The sequence below is a fragment of the Theropithecus gelada genome, chromosome 15, assembly GCF_003255815.1.
Source record: "Theropithecus gelada isolate Dixy chromosome 15, Tgel_1.0, whole genome shotgun sequence".
In the NCBI taxonomy this organism is placed as follows: domain Eukaryota; kingdom Metazoa; phylum Chordata; class Mammalia; order Primates; family Cercopithecidae; genus Theropithecus; species Theropithecus gelada.
This window is the reverse complement of record NC_037683.1, coordinates 30,206,846-30,219,008: the sequence shown is the minus strand read 5'-3', so window position 1 is coordinate 30,219,008 and position 12,163 is coordinate 30,206,846. Positions and strand designations below refer to the sequence as shown.

The following is a 12,163-nucleotide window of genomic DNA, read 5'->3' as shown; positions in this document are numbered from 1 at the left end:
ATATCTGTTTGTATTCCCTCTACCCCCATCAGAGGCATCATGAGGCTCTACCCAGGAGCTCCACTCCTTCAGGCAGCACCAGCAGGTACCAGGAGGAACCCCAGCAGCCCCAGATAAACCAAAATAGCACCACAAAGTCTCTGAAAATGTAATTGTTATTGGATGCACAGCCCACAAAATTAGGCCAGGATTTTCTTGCTAAACCTAAATGGGATGACTGCCCACTAAAACAAAAGATTTAAATCAGACTCGGAGTCTCCTAGCACCATAGCCAAATTCCAGGATAGAATGAAAAATTACCCATCAAACCAAAAATCAGGAAAATCACAACTTGACTCTGAAATGACAATGGACACTAACCCTGAGATGAATCAGATCAAGAACTTATTGACAAATATTTTAAAGCACCCATCCTCAAAATGGTGCAATGAATAATTGCAAATTATTTAGAAACAAATGAAAAAACAGAAAATCTCAGCCAAGAACTAGAAGTTACAAAAAAGAACCACAGCGCTCACAGTTCAGCAGCAAATACGCTAACATTTGAACAGCATAGATTAGATTAGCATGGCCCCCTGCACAAAGGTGACATGCAAAGTCGTGACGTGTTCCATATTTTTTGAGAAATTAAAAAAACAACCAAATGGAAATTATAAAACTAAAAAGTACAACAAATATAAACTTAGTGGGTTCAATAGTAAAATGAAGGCAACAAAGGACAGAATCAGTGAACCTGAAAACAAATCAACAGAATTACCAAATTTATTTACTATGAACAAGAAGAAAATAGACCAAAACCTGACAAATAACAGACCCTCCAGGACTTGTAACACAGTAACAAAATGTTCAACATTCATATTACAGAGGTCCAGCACAGAGGGAAAAAAAGAGAGTGGGTCTGAAAAAGTATATTTAAAAAAATGACTCAAAATTTTCTAAATTTGGCAAAAAAATATAAATCTACAGATTCATAAGCTGTATAAATCTCAAACAGGATAAACCCAAATAAACCCAGATCAGGACATTTCATAATTAAAATTTTGAGAAGTGAATTGAAAAAAAAAAAAAAAAGTCTTGAAAGCATTCAGACATCCCGAGAGCAACAATATATTACCCATTAGGGAACATCAACTCAAATAACAGCAAATTTCTTACCTGAAACCATACAGGCCAGAAGGACAAGGTGCATTTTCCAAGTGCTGAAAATAAAGAACTGTCATCTTCAAATTCTATATCCAGGAAAACGATACTTCAAGAATGAAGGGAATATAGAAACATTCTCAGATGCAAGAAACAAAAAGATTGTGTTGCTAGCAGACCTTTTAAAAATTGCTAAAATAAGTTTTTTGAACACAAAGAAAATGATGGAAGATGGAATCTTGGAGCATGAGGAAAGAAAATAACAAAAAAGCAAGCTGAAATATGGCTACATATGATAGATGATTCTCCTCATGAGTTTCATAAGACATATTAGATGACTGAAACAAACATTATAACACCATCTGATACTCAAGATAATAATATTTAAAAGAGGGAAAGGTAAAAGCGTTTCAATGAAAATAAGGCTCCCACGTGTCACTCCAAGTGGTAAAACGTTGATATCAGTAGACTGTGATAAGTCACATGTATATCGTAATGAGAGAGCAACCAAAAGGAAAATTATTCAGAGGTATATTCAAAGACATAATAAATTGAGGTATAATGCCAAAAGTCCTCAGTATCTTTGAGATTCTGCATATTAAATGACTCAATATAAATAAAAGCATAAAGTTGTTCATGGCAAAGCCCTAGGCTATGAGCTACCTCATTCTGAGACAGAACTAGACTGGAGCATGTTTCTGACTCTTAACTAGGAATGTGGATCACCAGAAATTCCTGGACCTTAACTGCCACATCTTTGAAATAGGAGTGGCTGGAGAAGTAGGTCTCAAAGACAACCTGGACCACACCCAGCGATAATTCTATACATTATTACAGGTTTTAATTCTTCTCATCCATCCTGTGTTATCCCTTATGATTCAGATGTCTTTCAAAGTGCTCTGAAAACTGTAAGCAAGTTCACAATCCAAAGAGGATATTGTATGACACACTCCAATCTCTCACAAACCCCAAAGTAGAAAGGAGAGGAAGTGACAGAAGGAAGACACTTCAAGTGTAGCATAAACCCTCTGGAGCATGGACCATTTCCACTTAGAGGAATTATTCATTTCTTTCCCACCTCTGGTACCGAACACAAATAAGAAAAGCAGAGTTAACTATTTACTGTTGTTCATTCAGCATCCTCTTAGATCAGCTATAACAAATCCCTGAAACTAAAGGAACTATATGAAAATTGGCTGATGCCGATCATGGTCCACCAACTTAACATGCTCTCACTTCTTCCTCAGTTCACCATGCTAACCTATTCCAAGTCTGCATAAGTGGCAAGATAATTTGCCTTTAAGAAGTGCTAGGTCATATATGGATGGTTGGGTACACTGTACAATGACATGCATTTAAAACAAAATATGCCTTTGCTATTTTTTTTTTTCAGAGTGTCACTCTGTTACCCAGGCTGGATTGCAGTGGCATGCTCTTGGCTCACTGCAACCTCTGTCACCCAGGTTGAAGCGATTTTCCTGCCTCACCTTCCCCCAGTAGCTGGGATTACAGGTGTGTGACACCACACCCAGATAATTTTTGTTTATTATTATTTTTAGTACAGACGGGGTTTCACCATGTTGGCCAGGCTGGTCTCAAACTCCAGACCTCAAATGATCCACTTGCCTTGGCCTCCCAAAGGGCTGGGATTATAGGCGTTAGCCACCGCGCCCAGCCTGCTATGTTTTATAAATAAGTATAAACATCTTAATTGCACCATTTACCGTAAAAGTTAAAAGGCTTCCATTTTCTTATCAGTAATAAGTAAAGATTTAAAAGGCTCTAAACATTTCCTCAATGTCTTATGTTCTACGGAATTATTTTTCCTAGACAGATAGTGGTGAACCTACCTGGGCTAGAACATGCCAGTGTGTGCACTTGCTGGCTGAGTGTCCTGGCTCAATACCCTGAGGTTCAGTTTCTTTGTTTATGAAAAGGATATGGTAATACCTAATTTATAGCAGTGCTATAAGAACCAAATGAATTTCTGTATCTCAAACACTTGACATGTAATAAGCTTTCTACAGTAGCTATTATAATCCAGGAGCATGCTCTTTGTCAGAAACTTCACCATAGGTAGCAATGGATTTGGAAACAAAGTAAAACATTTCAAGAAATCAGATTAGTAAAGGTTATGGCACAAAAATACATCAAGTTCTATGGACAAGACAGATGTTACCTCTAAAGCCAAAATTCTCCCTGCTTATGTTAGGGACTTCTAAGATCCTTGGAACTCTAGAATCAACCATCTGACTACATTGCTGGTCCACTCTGTCTTCTGTTATATGTAGGATGATGTTAACCCTTCCTACCTTGGTGTAATGTGTTTCATTAAAAAAAGGAAAAAATCCGGCCGGGCGCCCTAGCTCACGCCTGTAATCCCAGCACTTTGGGAGGCCGAGGCGGGCGGATCACGAGGCCAGGAGATCGAGACCATCCTGGCTAACACGGTGAAACCCCGTCTCTACCAAAAATACAAAAAATTAGCCAGGCGTGGTGGTGGGCGCCTGTAGTCCCAGCTACTCGGGAGGCTGAGGCAGGAGAATGGCGTGAACCCGGGAGGCGGAGCTTACAGTGAGCGGAGATCGCGCCACTGCACTCCAGCCTGGGCGACAGAGCAAGACTCCGTCTCAAAAAAAAAAAAAAAAAAAAAGGACAAAATCCTACTTCTTAATTTGTATAATATAATATTCACACTGGTGATGTTTTTAAAAAACTTATTTCAAGTCGTGTGTTCTTTTCTTTGGGTGAAAACTTCTGATTACTTCTGATTAAAGACACATAATCATTAAGAGTATCATCTCCATAATTTTAGCCTGTGCTAGAAATGCAAGTTTATCTTTTCATTTTTAGTACCAACCAAACACATGCCAAAATGGTCACCTCCAAATATTATCTAATAAAAGTACATATTCTGATCATTGTGTGGTAGAACATTTTTTCATATTAAAATATTTTTCTTGGGTTTGACTCTGACACTTAGGAAAATAAAATGCTTCACAACAACAATACTATTATGGCTCATAATCAGTTATCAAAATACTTTTAAAACAGCTTATTTTCTTCTAGAATGAAACTTTTTAAATTAAAATGCTTTTCCACATAAAATGCATAAGTATATTCGGCAAATACAAAACTTAACAAATACAAAACATAACAAATACATCACATAAAGTAAATGAACTATATATTTACTTGCAAAACCAAAGTTTCTATGGAGTGACACTGGATATACATGCTTTGAAGGCCAACTTAAGGATAAAGGAAGTTTCTAAAAATTATGATATAAAAATCCTTTATTGATGCAAAATGGATTCACATTAACATTTTAATTATGTAACTTAAAAAACTAGAATTAAGAACAAAACAACTTCTATGAATGTACATTTTCTGGTATTACATGCAGCTATCTGATTTCAAAAGTTGATATATATTTGAAAAATGTTAAAAATTACATTGATCATATCACTTTAACAAAAGGGAGAAAAGGATAATACTACCTCTGAGAAAGGACTAAATCTTATTTAAGAATTTGATGGCCCCGATGTCATAAACAATAAATATTCCTGATAATATTCTGTCCGGCGAAAAATCAAGAGAGGAAGAGAGAAGCTAAGATGAACAGAGATATATGGTGAACAACCTAGAATGACTCACTGGAGACTTGACGGGCCCTGAGCCACTGATGGTTCTAATACCCTTAGCTCTGTAAAAAGGCAAGGGGTAATCATTCTTGGTCTTTAATGGAACAGACTCTGGTGAAAGAAAGGGAATAGAGAATAAACTATAAGGATAAAGAACACAACCACCTCAGCCAAAATAAACAGGTTACCTGTAAAGGGAGAATAATCAGACTGATCCCAGACTTTTCTTTTTTTTTTTTTTTTTTTTTTTTTTTTTTTTTTTTTTTTTTTTTTTGAGGCGGAGTCTCGCTCTGTCGCCCGGGCTGGAGTGCAGTGGCCGGATCTCAGCTCACTGCAAGCTCCGCCTCCCAGGTTCATGCCATTCTCCTGCCTCAGCCTCCCGAGTAGCTGAGACTACAGGCGCCCGCCACCTCGCCCGGCTAGTTTTTTTTTTTGTATTTTTAAAGTAGAGACGGGGTTTCACCGTGTTAGCCAGGATGGTCTCCATCTCCTGAACTCGTGATCCGCCCGTCTCGGCCTCCCAAAGTGCTGGGATTACAGGCTTGAGCCACCGCGCCCGGCCGATCCCAGACTTTTCTATAACAATGTTAAAAATCAGGTTCCAGTAAAGCAACATCTATATGAGTTCACAGAAACTGTTTTGATTCATTTATTCTATATTCTCTCTTGACATTCACATGTCTGGACAACAGGAAAATCTTCTCAGATAAAGGATATGTGTTGTCTTTACATGGTGGGACTACAGGTTACTATTTTCTCTCTTTGATTCTTAATATTTCCCTATATATCTGTACTGATCATATGTTATCTTTACAGAAGAAAATAATTTTTATTAATAATAATGCAGAGATTAAAACAGAAAAAGCAGAAACTACAGAGAGCATAAGGATAGCTTACTATGCAAAGAACAGCAATTTGATTTACATCAGTTTAATTGTTCTAAAACTTTCACATCAAAAAAGAAAGACTTAACCTTTGACAAACACACACACACACACACACATACACACACACACAGCTATTCTGATTTCAGGGAAAAGCTAAAATAGATACATAAGAAAATTACACTACAGAAGATGGAGGCTAAGGCTTATATCCAACCCAAATAATTCTGCTTCTCATCAGTTGCTTCTTGTTTACTTGTTCTTCGGAAATAAATAATCAGTGTGTTTTTCTTTTCTTTTTTTTCCCTTATGCATATTTTAGGAACATTTTTCTATTTAAACTAGGAACTAAATTATTATTAATTTTAAATATCTAAATGTTTATAAATAGTAAGCTATTTAAAAATATTTTACGGCCGGGAGCGGTGGCTCACGCCTGTAATCCCAGCACTTTGGGAGGCCGAGGCGGGCGGATCACAAGGTCAGGAGATCGAGACCACGGTGAAACCCCGTCTGTACTAAAAATACAAAAAATTAGCCGGGCGCGGTTGTGGGCGCCTGTAGTCCCAGCTACTCGGGAGGCTGAGGCAGGAGAATGGCGTGAACCCGGGAGGCGGAGCTTGCAGTGAGCCGAGATCGCGCCACAGCACTCCAGCCTGGGCGACAGAGCGAGACTCTGTCTCAAAAAATAAATAAATAAATAAATAAAAATATTTTACTTAAATTATTTTAAAATAACATTTGTTTAAATATTTTTATAATTCATTAATGCTTAATAAACTATTAATAAATTAATATGGATTATAATTAACTATATATTAATAAATTGATACTAATAAGTTATTGTCTAGATGCTATTTTATTAAAATTTAAATGTACTGGATTATAATTATTTTCATCATAAAGTATTAAAACAGGAAATTACTACTGAAATTAGTCTCTTGTCATATATTATATTCAAGAGAAATCCAAAGGGAAATATAAAGTGGAATAACCTTAAAGGAAAAAATACATTTTAGTAACTGCATTGAATGGAACATTCTGGTATTTCAGAGAGATTCATTAGTTAGTGAAGTTACCTAAGCACTATGAGGAAGTACCTTTTCTTCTGTGGACCAGGAATTCCCTGACACGAATACGACTTCCTAAGGGGCCATGAAAATGCAAAGGGCCAGCTCTTGGAGTTGCCCTTGCTGGAAAGAACTATATTGAAGGGAAAGGGCAGGTGTGGCCAGCATCCTTTCAGAAGAACTGGTGTGGTCACATAGAGAAAAATGTTCAAGGAGTTTTATAGTTTCCATTTCAGAAGGGACAAGAGAACTACCAATCAGATGCCAGGGTAGTATTGAAACCAACCCTATTGTTCCACAGACTGTTCTTTTTGATAAACATAGAAATTGACCTTTTTTGTTTTAAAGCTTACTTGAAACTTATATTTATTTTATCTGAGTTCCTTTCTTAGGAAAGGACCTTCAGGCCTCTCAAAAAAGTATCAAAGAAGTGAAACTCACCAGATCACTGCACCAAATGCCACATCCCTCACTCGTCATGATTGCTTCATTGCCCCTCCCTAGTTCCTGTTTCTTACACATTGTGACTTTTTTTCCCTTCTATATAAAACTCCGGTTTTAGTCAGTCAGGGAGATGCATTTGAGTCTGGCTCCCATCTCCTCAGCTGCAGCACCCAAGTAAAACCTTCTTCCTTGGCAATGCTTGGCATCTCAGTGATTGGCTTTCTGTGCAGCAGGCAGCAGGACCTAGACCAAACCCCTGGTGTTTCAGTAACAGTATAAGTTACGTGATCCTAGCACCTTCTTGTACAGGCACAGCTCATTTCATGGCTTTCTGTGCAGCAGGCAGCAGGACCTAGACCAAACCCCTGGTGTTTCAGTAACAGTATAAGTTACGTGATCCTAGCACCTTCTTGTACAGGCACAGCTCATTTCACTGTGCTTATTACATTTTTTAGAGATTGAAGGTTTGTGGCAGCCCCATATCACACAAGGATAGTGGCACCTCTTCTCCAGCAGCGTGTGCTCACTTTGTGTCTGTGTCACATCTTGGTAATCCTCACAATATTTCAAACTTTTCATTATTATATCTGTTCTGGTGATCTGTGACAAGTGATCTTTTTGTTTTGCTTCATTTATTAAAGTGTTTTATTTATGTATTTATTTATTTAGAGACAGGGCCTGGCTCTGTTGCCATGACTAGAGTGCAGTGGTGTGATCTCGGCTCACTGCGACCTCTGTTTCCTGGGCTCAAAAGTGATCCTCCCACCTCAGCCTCCCGAGTAGCTGGGACTAGCTGGGACTACAGGTGCCTGCCACCATGCTCGGCTAATTTTTTGCAATTTTTGGAGAGACAGGGTTTCATTGTGTTTCCCAGGCTGGTCTCAAACTCCTGAGCTCAAGTTATCCACCTGCCTCAGCCTCCCAAAGTGCTGGAATTATAGGCATGAGCCACCACGCCCAACCCAAATGTTATTTTTAGAGCAGGTTAGTTTCACAACATAACTGACCAATAAGTACAGAGAGGAAATTCCACCTAGGATTTTCATAGCTGGAGAGGAAAAGTCAATGTCTGGCTTCTAAGCTTCAAAGGGTAGGCTAACTCTCTTGTTAGGGGGTAATGTGGCTGGTGTGTCTTTAAGCAGAAGCCAGTGCTCATTTACCATTCCAAAAATCCTACAGCCCTTAAAAATTATACTAAAGCTACTCTGCCTATAGTCTATAAATGGAAAAACAAAGCTTGGATAACGCATCTCTTTATATCATGGCTTACTGAATATTTTAAGTCCATTGTTGAGACCTGCTAAGAAACAAAGATTCCTTTCAAAATATTACTGCTCGCTGAGAATGTACCTAGTCACCTAAGAGCTCTGATGGACATGTACAGGGATATTAATGTTGTATTCATGACTGCTAACCCAATATCCATTCTGCAGCCCATGGATCAAGGAGTAATTCTGACTTTCAAGTCTTATTTAGTAAGTACATTTTGTAAAGCTAGAGATGCCATAGATAGTGATTTCTCTGACGGATCTTGCCAAAGTTAGTTGAAAACTTCCTGGAAAGAATTCACCATTCTAGATGCCATTAAGAACATCCATGATTCATAAGAGGAAGCCAAAATATCAACATTAATAGGAGTTTATAAGAAGTTGATTCCAACCCTCATTGATGACTTTGAGGAGTTCAAGACTTCAGTGGAGGAAGTTACTACAGATTTGGGAGAAAGAGCAAGAGGAACTAGAGTTAGAAGTGGCCCCTGAAGATGTGGCTAAATTGTTACAATCTCATGATAAAACTTTAATGGATGAAGAGTTGCTTCTTATGGAGGAGCAAAGAAAGTGGTCTCTGGAGATAGAATATATCCTGGTTGTCACTGTTGAAATGACAACAAAGGATTGAAAATACTCCATTAACTTAGTTGATAAAGCAGCACTAGGGTTTGAGAGGATTGACTCAGATTTTGACAGAAGTTTTACTGTGGGTAAAATGCTGTCAAAAAGTATCACATGCTACTGAGAAATCTTTTATGAAAGGAAGACTCAATCAATGTGGCAAACTTCATTACTGTCTCATTTTAAGAAATTGCCACAGTCACCCCAACCTTCAGCAACCACTACTCTCATCAGTCAGCAACCATCAACATCAAGGCCAGACCTTCCACCAGCAAAAAGATCATGACCTGTGCAGGGCATGGTGGTGTACGCCTATAATCCCAGCACTCTGAGAGGCCAAGGCAGATGGATTGCTTGGGCCCAGGAGTTTGAGACAAGTCTGGATAACATAGCAAGATGTCATTTCTACCCAAAATACAAAAGTTAGCCAGGCGTGGTGGTGCACACCTGTGGCCCAGTTACTACTTGGGAGGCTGAGGTGGGAGGATTGCTTCAGCCTGGGAAGCAGAGGCTGCAATGCACCAAGATTGTGCCACTGCACTCCAGCCTGGGTGACAGAGAAGATCCTATCTTAAAAAAAAAAAAAAAGTGGAAGATTTGAAAAATTAAGAAACAACTTAAGATACTTTTTTTAAATTTAAGTAAAAGAAAAAATATTTTCAAAAGATTATGACTTAAGACTCACATGATAGTTAGCATTTTTAAAGAAATAAGCTTTTTAAATTAAGGTATGTACTTTTCTTTAGACATACTACTATTGCACACTTAACAGACTATAGTATATTACAAACATAACTATCATATGAACCAGGAAACCAAAAAATGTGTGTGACTCACTTTATTGCAGTATTTGCTCTATTGCAGTGGTCTGGAACCAAATCTGCAATATCTCCAAGGTATGCCTGTATCTTTCCCACTTGCCTATTTCCCAATTGAGATCAGAATTAACACTTGTAATACAGAAAAGGGCTGGGTGATTGTTTTAAGGGCCAGCTGGAAAGCAGAAAGGCTAGGGAGACAGTATCTCAGTCTGAAGAAAACCTAAAAGGCAGAAACCCTTGGGTGATAGGAAGTGAAGGTAGGTAGATAGAAGAATAAACATCTGGGTTACTGAGGGCTGTGGGAGGGAGAAAGGAAAGCACAGTATCAATGCAGAAACCATGTGACTACATCACAGCTTTTAAATACTTAATAATAGAAAATGGAAAGAAAAACTACTTCTTTCTAAACACACCCTACTTCTGACCACCCATGAAGCCAGAACTCTTTGCTGTGACCCTCTCCATCATCAAGGTGACTAGAACTTCACATTACAGAATTGTGCAGCTTGTGAGCTTGAACATTGCCAGGAATCTCCACCCCTTAGAGACAATTCTGATTTCTTTACAAATGCAAATATTTGATCTCTGACCCAGGGATAGAATACAAAACTTTAAAACTCTTATCTTTTCATGACAGTTTTTAAAAAAAGAATTATTAGGGGGCAAAGATCTTTTGGCTGACTACAGAGTTTCCTCGTTTTTTTTTCTTCTAAAAGCAAAAAGAGAAGAGGAAACACCAAATGAGCTTCTCCTTTCACAATAAAACCCGTTTTCAGACATTCCTCATTCTGGGAACATTGAGGTTTTATTAATGGAAATAGTATTTGGATATTCAGGCTTTCATCAACCATAGAAGCTGGCATAGTCTAAATTTGAACCAACTATTGAAATACAGCCATCAGTTTCTTGCTGGAGACAGTGTCTCCATATCACAGTTTTTTCATTACTCAAACAGGAGAAGGGCTAGAGATTCCATTCTAAATGTCACCAGGACACTCTGTTCTTCCTTCTTCACCCACCAGATGAGAAGGGTTCCTTTCAGTTCAAAGGATGCTAATCTTGCCTCTCTTGGGACTGTCCCAAATAATAAATGGGCTGACCTTAGCTAAACAGAGCAACTGGTCAAACCTGGGAAGATCAGATTTTCTGCCTCAGAAAGTACTGTCACAGGAACAAGGTTAGGAGGTTAATAGGCATTAAGCCAGTTACTCTTTAGCACATCCTATGAAGTGGTGTCATGTGTGCTATTTGTGCTGTTTCCCAGAGCGGAACTTAAACTTGAAAGTAATTGACTTGTCAAGCTCCATTCAAACTGAAGTCTGTATTCAAATCCAGATCTTTCATTATATTCCCTGACCTAGAAAACCATCTGGGATATAATAGGTGCCATCTATCTAGGAATCTAGCTATGTATCTATGTAGATAATTCTTGTTTATATATATCAGATAGGTGTTGAACTGTCTGACTCCAAAAGCATTTTTCTGCCAGACCACGCTGCATAGAAAGTACAGACTTTTAGAGCACCTGTTAGATTAAGTACAGGTTTCCAATAGGTAGTATTTACCACTACTACAAGTCAGCCAAATCAGAAAGGTTTATTATCCTAAAAGAAATTAAAATCAGTGCCAACTTGTCATAATATACATACACACAATTTGTTTATAAAAGTCTCTAAATGAAAGTTTTGCAAAAGTATTGATGAAAGGCATTTATACATATATATATGTATATGTACACACACATATCAAGTTCATTTCAATAAGTATATATATCCATTTTTAGCTTCAGATATTACAAAACTATGTAATAATCAGAGTAGATCAGCAGATAAGCCTAATCAAGTATGTCCAGAAACAAAAAGCACATTCTGAATGGAACAAAGCAAGTGAAGTGGAGTTATGGAAAATAAGACTAAAGGACAGGCTGCAATGTGATTTTGGAAGGATGAGAACATTAGGGTAAGAGATTTCTGCTTTCCTTCTTAGGCAGTGGGGATCCATTTAAATTGTTGAGTAGGAAGATCAAAGTGACTATTTTGTAGAATGTAGATGAAAGGTTACATGCTCAAAGAGGAGAGAACGTCTAAGAAGCTCAATTGGGTACCTGCTATATTTTTCCACAAGAAGGCTGGTTATTACCAGACTATATGAACAAGACAAGTCCAAGCTTGACAAGCATCACTGACTTATTTTTGGCAGGCGATTTGGGACAAAAAGAAGTTCCCTCATTGCTTTTTTCCTTTGGTTCCTGTCCACAAAGGATGCCAG

General features: G+C 38.1%; 1 protein-coding gene and 1 non-coding gene across 16 annotated transcripts in view; one reads left to right on the top strand and one right to left on the bottom strand.

The window, feature by feature from the left end:
* Positions 1-12,163, bottom strand: part of LPAR1 (lysophosphatidic acid receptor 1) — a 171,444-nt gene that overhangs the window by 28,985 nt on the left and 130,296 nt on the right. The gene's annotated exons all lie outside the window — the stretch shown is intronic.
* On the top strand, positions 511-620 carry LOC112608762. Its single transcript, XR_003116054.1, has one exon. It is a non-coding gene; the product is annotated as a U6 spliceosomal RNA (small nuclear RNA).